This window comes from Phyllobates terribilis, unplaced genomic scaffold, assembly GCF_046119375.1.
Source record: "Phyllobates terribilis strain yellow unplaced genomic scaffold, ASM4611937v1 Scaffold_3__8_contigs__length_932513732, whole genome shotgun sequence".
Taxonomy (NCBI): Eukaryota; Metazoa; Chordata; class Amphibia; order Anura; family Dendrobatidae; genus Phyllobates; species Phyllobates terribilis.
This window is the reverse complement of record NW_027362763.1, coordinates 137,690,983-137,699,394: the sequence shown is the minus strand read 5'-3', so window position 1 is coordinate 137,699,394 and position 8,412 is coordinate 137,690,983.

Genomic DNA, 8,412 nt, shown 5'->3' with positions numbered 1-8,412 from the left:
ATATTAGCACATTTTTACTAAAGAGGAATTACACAGAGAACATTTGGTTTCCCTGACTCCTCGCTAATTTAATTATCTACTCACAAAAGAGATTCTGTCAGATGTCCAGGGATATTAGATTTATATTTATCCAATCCATATCAAAATCCATAACGTACACTGTAAAACGTGTGGGCCTTGAATGGAGTCCCCTAGGCTACGATTAGGGTCTATTACACGCTTGCAAAGGATCGAGTCCAGTGTTTTTCAGACAAAGAGGTCAGCCACAGTGTCATGTTGTCTTCAAGTGCAATAGAAGTTAAAAGCAGTCCATCAGCCCAAACCGACAATATAAACTAAGCATCCCTGTGTAGGGAATATAGCCCCTATTCTAAAAAAAATGGCACCTTTTGGCAAGATAATCGCTGCCTCCGTTCTGCAGAAACTGAATTTTAATCAAATATGCCAATTACAGTGCTTGGTGCACCCTAGGCATGGCCCATTAGAGTGCTCGGTGCACCCTAGGCATGACCCATTAGAGTGCTCGGTGCACCCTAGGCATGACCCATTAGAGTGCTCGGTGCACCCTAGGCATGGCCCATTAGAGTGCTTGGTGCACCCTAGGCATGGCCCATTAGAGTGCTCGGTGCACCCTAGGCATGGCCCATTAGAGTGCTCGGTGCACCCTAGGTGTGGCCAATGTAAGTGCTCAGTGCATCGTTCCACCCACTTTTGCATGTCCTGCCTACCTCACTTGTGATTGGCTGTGCTGGTTTCCCTGAGTTTCCTCTGCAGACAATGCTCACTCTAGGCAAGTCAACGCTGACAATCACCAGTAAGGTCGGCAGGGCATGCGAAATCCATAGGCAGAACTGTGCATCGAGCACCCTAATTAGCATATCTAATACGTTTCTGCAGAACGGTGGCAGCGATTAAATCACTAAAAGGTGCAATTTTATAGGGGCATCATCCCCTACAAGGATACGTGCTTAGTTTACACTGTTGACTCCCTTTGAGATAAGAAGCTCTGCGGTCGGATCACCACATATCAAACACCCACCAGCTTTACCACACAGCAACTGAGCATTCCTCCTCACCCCGCAGAACAGGAAATCTCCATACGCTCTTTGTCTCTTTCTGTCAATTCTAATTTTACCTTTAGCACTGAAAATTGTACATACTATGCTCCCTAAATAGGGAGGGACTAGGAAAGTAAGTAGAAGGTTCCTAAAGTGCTATCATTTTATTGACTAAGGTTAAATATTTAAACATTTAGGAAAACTACCTTTGACAATAGTTGCATTGCAGTGCTGGGGTCCTGGGTTCAAATCCCGCCAAGTACAACATCTGCAAGGAGTTTGTATGTTCTCCCCGTGTTTGCGTGGGTTTCCTCCGGGTTCTCCGGTTTCCTCCCACACTCCAAAGACATAATAATAGGGAATGTAGATTGTGAGCCCCAATGGGGACAGTGATGATAATGTATGAAAAGCGCTAATGAAAATTAATTGGTGAGTAAAATAAATAATAATAGCTGATTAGGTAGGTGTACTTACTTTACTTGATCCATATAAAAAATGGCTGTATAATCCGGTTTGAAAATTTTAACTTAATCTCCACCCACCTAGCCTGATTGATATCTCAGTTTCCTCACTCCCTACTTCTGCTTAATCTCTTCCCACCTGGCCTGACTGACAGCTCCTCAGTGTCCCTCTTCCCTGCTGGAATCTTACACCACTCAGTACAAGCTGCAGCTGTCAGATAGGCTGGGTGGGCAGAGATTAAAAATACTTGTACTCTTTAGCTGGATTCATAAAGCGCTCATCTGAATATGAGGATTATGCAGCCAATCTTGACATGGGTTGTCAAAGTAAGTACACCTGTCTAATCACTTCCGAGAGATCTATTTCATTATGTATGCAATTTGAATTGTGAAATCTGGGGACAGATCCACTTTAAAAGGGTTTTCCAATGAAGGCAATCCACATTTACTAAAAGGGTTCCCTAATGGGATTACTGTCCGCCCAAAGGCTTACATTTTTTTTTACCTATTTAGTCATCCAAATGAAGACATAAGTCTAACACACTACACTTTAATAATATGATAATCCACAGGAAGCAATGGGAATGATGAAACAGCCAAGTGTGAGCTGTATATTGGGGATGGCTTTAGGATAACAGTTTAATTTTTTAAAGAATTCTGTGGAAGCAGGGTTGAAAAGCAATGTCTGACTTTCATTTGTTCATTTTCATAGATTTTTAATTTATTATTACTTTTGTCAGATTCATGTTATTTCTGTGACCATTGTGGGTTTTGCTTTCATTAAAAGAGGGGTACCAACAATTTTGACCACGTGTATAGTAGTCCACCTTGAGGAACCTAGGTTGGTGCTCCTCTACTGAACCTCCAGCCACTGCATCCTTCACTTAAACTGTGTTTGCCGGCATCAGCACCATCTCAGGCTACAGCTTCCCTAAAAATTCCACTGTAATCCTCTGGAGGCAAGTGGTAGCTTCAAAGACAGTGAGATAGGTTGCCATCACTAATGTTGGAACCATCGTTTTGTTAAAGGGAGTCTGTCAGCACAGAATGACTGTTCAAAGCACGTACAGGCGCTCTGTGTACTCCATCTTCCTTCCACCTCTTCTTTGATTGACAGCTCTGGATTTATAGAGCCAGAGAAGGACGGAGATAGATGGAAATCAAGTAGGTATGAAGGTGCACTTAAATGTGCGGCCACACCAAGGGTGCACCAAGCGCCTGTACTTGGGTTTGAACAGTCATTCTGTGCGGATAGAGTCTGTCAGCACAAAACGACTGTTCAAACCAAGTAAAGGCGCTCGGTGCACCCTTGGGGCGGCCAAACAGTTCAGTGCTTCTTCCCACCTACTTCTTTTCTCTCTATCTCCACCATTCCGTCACCTCTTCTTTGATTGACAGCTCTGGATTTATAGAGCCAGAGAAGGATGGATATAGATGGAAATCAAGTAGGTGGGAAGGTGCACTGAACAGTTTGGCCGCTCCAAGGGTGCACTGAGCACTTGTACTTGGGTTTGAACAGTTATTCTGTGCTGATAGAGTCTGTCAGTACAAAATGACTGTTCAAACCAAGCACAGACCCACAGTGCACCCTTGGCGTGGTTGAACGGTTCAGTGCACCTTCCCATGTACCTGTTTCCATCTATCTCCACCCTCCTCTGGCTCCTGTAACGCCAGAGCTGTCAATCAAGCAAAAGGAGGATAGAGATGCATGCAATGTAGTTAGGTGTAAAGGTGCACGGAGCTGCTGTGCTTGGTTTGAACAGTCATTTTGTGCTGACAGATATCCATAAAATGAAGTAGCTTAAATTAACAAACTTTCTGCAAATGTTTTACTTTACGAGCAAAATATGACGTTGGGCACAGATCCTTTACTCTTTGTTACAAACCACGAAGGGCATGCTCTTCGATAAATAATGGGGCAGGAGTCTATTATAGATAAATATATATATAGCTTGTGTTTCATCTTCCAGAACAGGGGAGGATAGCGGGGCAGAGTATATATAAATATGCCTCCATTATCTCTCCCAAGTGTCAGCAATATAGAATTTGGGGAGGAGGTGGGGGGATCCTGTAATAGTCTCCTCTGCCTGCTAGAATTGCAGAGAATGTAAAGTCGCATTGCAGTCAGGGCAGACATAAGTATCACGTAATTCCTATTATAAGGATCAGAGCCGAGTAACTAGCGCAGTATTAAAGCAACATTACACGAGTTTCTCCATTTACTACACAACTGAATGATCCTTTATGAGCTACAGCCCTCGTGTTAAAGCAGTTCTCAGCTTTACAACAATAATTTTTGGCAGAAATGTCCCCAAATATTAACTGCTCTTAGTCCCTTTAAAAAATAAATCATATCAGCAGTTTTGATTTTAGTGTTTTAGAGGTTGAGAAAATGCTCGGACTGGCCGGCGGCTCTGTCAACCCAAGCACGACAGCCTGTATTTCTATGCGGCTGTCACGCTCAGGTCGGGAGAGCCGCCGGCCAGTCCGAGCATTGCGTTGTGATCCTCTTCTGAGTTATACGGCTGTCTGACTGTTCCCTAAGGAGCGGTGGTCGGAGCCAGAAGGCAGGGATGAGAGCGCTGCGTCACTGCTGAATCCTGTCACTGAGCTCAGCAGCTGTGCAGAGGCAGACAGTAATGTCACCACTGCTGCCAAAACACAGAGACCCAAGCAGAGGTGGGGAGCTGGCGCTGGACCCCGAGAGGGTCAGTACCTTTATTTTAGAGTGTTTGGGGTTTACTTTCCTAAAATTGGAAAAGCCCTTTAAGTAATGGCATCTCTTAGCGATTTTCCATCCCTTTAAAGTTAATCTGTCAGCAGGACTCCACACCCAAACTAGTTATATGCACATGTAACTCTTTCAAAGACAAGTCCAGCAATACCATTACATGGCCAGTCCATTTCTCCATTACTGAGAAATCAGTGTTTCAATTGATATGCAAATGAGGCTGAAGAGCTATGGTAGATCTGAAGCCTTTGTCACTCCAGCTCTATTCCCCACCCAGCGCCGCTACATCCTGCTTAATTGACCGCTCCTTTGCCTAAAGTCACACAGCATAGAGGCTGTTAGTCAAGCAGGAGGAGGAGGTGGTGCTGGGTGCGGAATAGAGCCGGAGTGACAGAGGCTTGAGATCTACAAATAGTCCTTCACCCTCATTTTAATATCACGTCAAACGTTGATTTCTCAATAATTGAGGTACGGCCTGGTCATGTAAAAGCATTGCTGGACTTGTCTTTGAAAGAGCTACATACATGCATTAATAAGTTGGGGTGTGAAATCCTGCTGACAGATTCACTTTAAAGGGACTCAGCACAGAATGACTGTTCAAACTAAGTCCCGCCACTCAGTGCTTCACTTCGGGGCCAATGATTTAAATACACCTTCCCACCTGCTTGTTTTCCCCTATCTCCACCCCCCTCTTCTTTGATTGGCAGTTCTGGCTTCATAGAGCCAGAGAAGGAAGGAGATAGATGGAAACCAAGTAGGAGGGAAGGTGAATATAAATGACTGGCTACTTCATGTTGCACCAAGCACCTGTTCTTACTTTGAACAGTCATTCTGTGCTGACAGAGTCCCTTTAAAAGGACTCTGATAGCACAGAATGAGTGTTCAAAGTACAGGCACTTATTGCACCCTTGGTGTGGTCGAAAAGTTCCGTGCACCCTGCCACCTACTTATATTACAACTATCTCCGCCCTTTCTGGCCAGAGCTGTCAATCAAAGAAGAGGGGGATGGAAATAGCGGGAAAACAAGTAGGTGGGAAGGTGCACTGAGCTCTTTGACCATGCCAAGCATGCACCGAGCGCCTGTGCTTAGTTTGAACATTCATTCTGTGTGGACAGAGTTCCATTAAGGATTGTTGGGAGTTTCATCTCTGGGACCTCCAATGATCGTGAAAATGAAGGCGCCGCAAGCGATGTGTCCTTTCTCAGTTTTTCACTATACTGTGATACTACGGCTGTGCAGGGAACTGTGGCCAACCCAATTTACTTGAGTAGAGCCATGCTACCTGCAGTAGGTGACCATGAATGCCCCTGTGCAGGGGAAAGAGTGTGAAGGAGACATGGTAGGCCAGTCAATGATTGAATAGGAAGGCCCACTGGACTCGTATGCATACAACCCCAGAGATATCAATGAAGAAAATGCAAGGTTAACTGAAACTGTTCCCACAAAAAAGTATAATCAATTTGATCAGTTCTCCCTACTCTATAACATTTGGCTTGAAGATCAGACACCATTTTCAATATGACAAGCTCCCTTTAAAGCAGTGGCAGGAAACATCCAACTTTTGGCAGATTCTTAGTGGGCCACAGTGGCGGGAAACATCAGGCCTTCGGGCAGATTCTCAGTGGGCGGTTTCTGTAGAGAGCTTGCACATGCACGCATTCACTACTAGCTAGCATCAGGACATTTTTTGTGGGCAGAGATAGCGCACTGCTCTCCCACCTATGTGATGTATATACAGCCATCCCAGTGTCCACTATGCACTATCTGGACACAGCAGTCTCAGTGTCTTCTATGAAATGTTGGATACAGCGGTCTCTGTGTCTCCGATGCAATGTCTGGATAAAACAGTCTCGGTGTCTCATACTGTATGTGATTTATACACAGCAGTCTCGGTGTCTCCTTTGTGAGGTATACTCAGCATTCTTGGTGCTTCCTATGTGACGTATACACAGCAGGCTTGATGTCTCCTATGTGATGTATGCACAGCAGTCTCAATGTTTCCTATGTGATGTATACACAGTAGTCTTGATGTCTATATGATGTATAGATCAGACTCCACCACCCCCCCCCTGCTGGAGTTCTATAAGTGGATTTGAGCATGGATGAATTTCCCACTTTGAAAAGATTTTAAATATGCATCTGCTCTAAATAACTACAAGTAGCAACATCATCAATACCACTTATCATCACAGCTGCACCAAAGAAAAGCAGCCCCATGCATCACATTAGGGGCGAATTAATTAAATGTTGACCAAATATAGCAGGATCATTTTTAAAGTTGATAATTTTGTATAGCCCCCGAAGAATGGTATGAATATATCCAAATATCCCTTTGCAGAAAAAAAAAAGTTCCCCGCCCCTGCTTTAAAGGAAGCTTGTGCTAGCATTTCTTCTGCGGTGTTGCTATCAGTGTGTCAAGAGTGGGAGAAGAGGGTTGCATTGACAATCCAACACAATGGGCAGCACTTTGAACACATTTTATAAGTTGTCATAAACTTGTAAAAAACTCATGAAAGAATAAAATTACGTTAAAACCAAGCACAGCATTGTTTTTCTTATGAAATTCTCAATAAGTTTGATGTGTCACATAACCCTCTTCCCATTGAAAAAAAAGTTGGATCCAAAATGGCCAACTTCAAAATGGCTGCCATGGTCACCACTCATCTGGAAAAGTTTTCCCCCTCCCATATACTAATGTACCATAAACAGGAAGTTGATATCACCAACCATTCCCATTTAATTTAGGTGTATCCATATAAATGGCCCACCCTGTATACGTGTGTCATGATTAGTCACCCAACCGGGTGACTTCCATTTACCTCCTTTACCAACCAGCATCTGTTACCCATTAAATGTATTATTGGTCAATATAGATTTTAGGGTTTTTTTTTGTTTAAAAACAAACAACTGTACTAAGACTGTCTAAAATAAAGCAGATCTGTGTCAATCAATACAAATTACAAAACAGGGGACCCATTGTACTTCAGCTACAGAACAAAAGGTATGATGGTTTCTTGCCTTGAAGGCACCTGGCAAGTAGAAGCAGAAGAGATGTGAAGTTATTCTTCTCATAGACAAGTGCCATTGTATTAAAAAAAGGATCCTTAAAGAGGAACCTCACTTAATAATCAGTTAATTGATTTACCCCTTAGAAAAGCCTATAAAGTTTGTAAGGATTTATAATTTTATGCCAAAAAAGTTAATCCACGGGAGGGGGTGTACAGAATATGTACTGGTCTCCACTAGGCACAATACAAGCCCCCATACTTGATGACATGGTATATGGCCTGGACATTAAAGTAAATCTATCATCAGATTCCTGCTACTCAGAGTATAATGTAGGGGTAGAGACCTCGATTCCAGAGATGTGTCACTTACTGGGCTGCTTGCTGCAGTTTTGATTAAAAACAGTTTTATCTGCTGCAGATATAGCAGCTCTCTAAATGCTGAGCTCTGTATAACTCCGCCCACACCAATGATTGGCAGCTTTCTCTATATAACCCCGCCCACAGCACTAATTGGCTGCTCTCTGTGCACACTGTGTTCTAAAATCTTATCTGCTTTTCGCTCGTTTGGCGACCAGTAATATTTTTATTAGTCCCTCATAGTCACAAGGCAATTTGATGAAGCAATACACCCACTCTCAATAGTGCTGTATCGCTAGGCAAAAAATGGCAGTCATGTGTTTAGGAAAGCTGGGTGACAACCCCTGTGTGCGCCGTTATGGTAACCATTACTGGTTGTCAAATCACTAACCCAAAGATCATGTAGAAATTATATGGGGAGGGGGAATAGGGCGACAACTGTTTCTTTAAGATGGTGTAAATCTTTGAAGCGAAGGGTTCTCCTTGGTGTAGAATAGAGGAATCATCCAGACAACGCTCCATAGGAAAAAAAACTAGATCCATCCAAAAGCATCTGTCCATAATGTCACCAATTAAAGTTGAGAAAATGGATTTGCAGGACCAAGGTCCATCGGCCCAATCAGTAGCCTGGGGCATCTGGACCAGCGCCCTTCAAACCTTCTACCTGTTGGCCTCCCCGGCAACTCTTCTGATTAGTAGGCACAATGCAACATGTCACACTATCTCATGTCAGGTGTAACATACCTGGTGGCATTCTTGCATACTGCTTGCATAGTGCTCCATCCCTCCATCCTAT